This window comes from Bison bison, unplaced genomic scaffold (assembly GCF_000754665.1).
Source record: "Bison bison bison isolate TAMUID 2011002044 unplaced genomic scaffold, Bison_UMD1.0 scf7180017864227, whole genome shotgun sequence".
Lineage (NCBI taxonomy): Eukaryota > Metazoa > Chordata > Mammalia > Artiodactyla > Bovidae > Bison > Bison bison.
Window position 1 is genome coordinate 3643275 of NW_011494799.1, and position 3689 is coordinate 3646963.

The window sequence follows — 3689 nt, forward strand, 5'->3', positions numbered from 1 at the left end:
TTTCAGAATCTGCATTGTCAAATGCTGGCCAAAAATGAGTTGTGGTGAAAGTGTTGATGAGAAGGCAGGGCAACGGGAACTCAAAAGTGCTGCTGATCGAAATGCTAAATGGTATTGCCACCCTGGAATACCACTGTCAATAGATTGGAGGTAGGGTGGGGAGAGTCTGAATGCAGCGGGGCAGAGCGAGAGAATTCTCTGGGATATTAGAATTGTTCTGCATCTTCTCTCTAGTACAGACTGATACATACTGATATGTGTGTAAAAACACATGTGGTTCTATGTATGTAAATGCAGTACAGATGTAATTTTTTTAATGGAAGAAATAAAAGGGAACAAAACAAAACAAAAATGTGTGGTATAAATGGAAGATTATCCTTTGACTCACCAGAAGGTGATCTGGGCAGAAGAGTTTCCAGTGAGGTTGGTGGGAATGGCATGGATGAGTTGATTTCGTGTCCAGTAAGTTCAAGTTAAGAAGAATGAAAGTAGAAGGGCATGTCCTTTTAGAAATGCATGGTACTCCGATCCTGTGTGTGTGTATTCAGTTGCTCATTTGTGTTTGACTCTTCATGCCCTCATGGACCGTAGCCCACCAGGCTCCTGTGTCTGTGGAATTATCCATGCAAGAATACTGGGATGGGTTACCATGCCCTCCTCCAGGGATCTTCCCATCCCAGGGATTGAACCCATGTCTCTTGTGTCTCCTGCACTGGCAGGTGGATTCTTTCCACTGTGGCTCAAGAGGTAAAGAATCTGCCTGCAATGCAGGAGCTACAGTAAACACGGGTTTGATACTGGGTCGGGAAGATCCCCTGGAGAAGGGAATGGAAACCCACTCTAGTATTCTTGCCTGGAGAATCCCATGGACAGACGGGCTATATTTCATGACTGAAGAGACTTAGCATGCAAGCACAGTGGGAAATAGCTAAATGCCCTTGGGATAAGGAGGAGGTGGTCCCAGTGTGGGACTTGAGTAAATCTATGCAGACATTCGCTATGGTCAAGGTATCTAGGAAAGTTCATCCTGACCACAGTGCATTGCGTACCCTAAGTGTGCACTCTAAGACTCTAAGGATGGGACTCTAAGACTCCACTGGGCTGAGTGTTGATAAGCTGTACTCTTCAGAAGTGCATTCTTAGGTGGTCTCCCCAGATTCCACAACACCCATTTTCACAGAACCGTTTTGGATATTTGGAGATTCTGTGCTCTAAGTGTTGCAAAGGCTGATTGTTCCTAGAGCATCTCTGTCTGCTATCTGAACAGTAGCTGTGTATGTTCCAGGGCTTTCTAAAGGATCCTAAGCTATAGATAGAAGTTAAACAGAAATTGAGTTATGTCAGCCTTTCCAAGATCATGAAATATGGGCTTATCTGATCTCCTGCAGCCAGAGAATGATCTCTGGATTAGTTGTTTCCCTAGATTCATGGTGTTCTAGACTCCGTTTCTTTTCTAGGAGACCACTTGGATATGCATAGGGCAGACGATGTGTAGACTGGAACAAGGAGCAAGGGGGAGAGAAACAGAGATTGTATCTTTCAGAGGGTGCAGATGTCATAGGTCAACAAGGTCTTCAGTCAAAGGGCTGGAAGTCAAAAACTTGAGTACTGAAGCCAACTAAGTCTAAGAAGCAGTGGAGGAATGGATATACGGCATGCTCCTGATTCATTTTACAGGGAAAATTTCAGTTCTAAGATTGGGTCCTTATACAGTCTTTCAGCTTGGGGAAAGCAAGTCATTTAAAAGTTTGGGGACTGGACAGATGGACACAAGCTGGAGTTTAAGATCTCATCTCAGGGACTCCTTTAAGCTGGGCACCGCATGTATCTCTATAGATTGTGGCGGGGACAATTCCAATGGCATCATTCATAAGAATGACCCCTAGGAGTGCTGTGATCAATTGTGGGTTGCTCCAGTGTTTCTTAGAAGCCAGGTTTCAAGAACATGGGAAGACAGATATTAAATGTCTTTAGTGATGGCAGGAAATATGGAGAGAGGAGAGTTGGAAGGAGAGGAAAAGAAAAGAGAGAGAGAGAAGAAAGAGGAGGAGAAAAAAGAACACTTGAGTGATAGTTACAGTAACCACATGGTGCATTGTCAAAACTGGGATACTTTTGAAAGGAAAAGGGATACTATCATAACTGCACAAGGGCAGCATTTAAAGCAAGTCTATTTCGGGCAAGCAGTAATTGTCCATTCACCCCAGAAATAGGGCAAAGTTCTCTTGACTGCATTTGACTTAGAAGTTACTCTTTTTGCTACTTCTAACCACAGATGGCTGGGATATGTCACCCAAAGAGGCAGCAGAGGGCATCTGACACAGATGGCAGGGACACAGCCAGGATATACAATTCTGGTCCTTCCTGCATTGATCACGTTCAAGGCAGAGCCATTTGCCTTCATTCCTTGTAGGTACATCTTGCAGAGCCCCCACCATCCCCTTGCTGCTGGGATGAGCTGCCATCCAACAAGACTCCTCAGAGTCCGATGCCTAGAGAATGTTTTCTTAATTGTCTTGAATAGGCCTGACTGCAGATAGACTCTCTACTCCATCCCTGGGATAACTGACATCTTCATGAAACTTTGGTGATATTTTGCCTTTTCTCTTCTCCTCTGATGTTATAATGACTAGGATGGTGTTTGACTGGCAAAAAGCCTGGTGAGCTACAGCCCATGGGGTTGCAAAGAGTCAGACATGACTTGAGCGACTAACCCACTTTTCTGTATACAGCATGGTACTAGATACATGCCAACTGCCTGGCACATCACAGGGACTGCTGTGTTGAAGGTTACTTTCATCTGATATGCTCTCAGGCTCAGTGTGCAGGAGACTTGAGGTGGCTGCTTATCTCTCTTCAGTGAGAGCCACTGAAATCATGTGTGAGGTCTTGAAAAAGCGAGGACCATGGCCCTCTGAGGTGAATGTGCATTCAAATTGCTTGAAGGGCTGTTAAAACACAGCCTGCAGAGCTCTGCACCTAGAGTTCCTGATTCAGTAGATCTGAGGAGGGGCTTAAGGTACATTTCTAGAAAGTTCCTAGGTGCTACTGTTGCACTATTATAGAGACCACACTTTGGGACCATTGTCTTAAAATGAAAGTGAAAGTGAAGTCGCTCAGTCGTGTCCAACTCTTTGGGACCCCATGGACTGCAGCCTATCAGGCTCCTCCGTCCATGGGATTTTCCAGGCAAGAGTGCTGGAGTGGGGTGCCACTTCCTTCTCCAGGGGATCTTCCCAACCCAGGAATTGAACCCGGGGTCTTCTGCATTGCAGGCAGACGCTTTACCATCTGAGCCACCAGGGAAGCCACTGATTGCATAATAACCTCCCCACCACAATTATTGTGATTTCTTCCCTATTTTGAAAACATTAGTAGTTGTCTTTATCTTTTGAGATAGCAAACTAAATGACAAACTTATCGTTACCAAAAGTGGGGTCTGGCTGTTCACTGCTCAAAATCTAATAAAGCAGCAAGGTTGGTGGAAAGGAAAGTTTGGTTTGTTTTGGAGGTTGGCAACTGGGATGGCATGGGGAGTGGGGAGAAATGGACTCCGAAATGCCGAACATCCCCACCAGCAATCACCGAGCTTTTATAGGCTGAGGGAGGGGACTTCATGCAGAAACAGCTGCTCTGACAGCTATCCTGAAATCTCATATGGTTATCTAATCTGTTTTTTTTAATTAATT

The 3689-nt window shown here is 45.0% G+C and overlaps 1 non-coding gene across 1 annotated transcript; it reads right to left on the minus strand.

The window, feature by feature from the left end:
• Window positions 1–3233: 3233 nt before the first annotated feature.
• TRNAC-GCA lies at window positions 3234–3306 on the minus strand. Its single transcript has one exon. It is a non-coding gene; the product is annotated as a tRNA-Cys (tRNA).
• Between the last annotated feature and the right edge of the window lie 383 nt (window positions 3307–3689).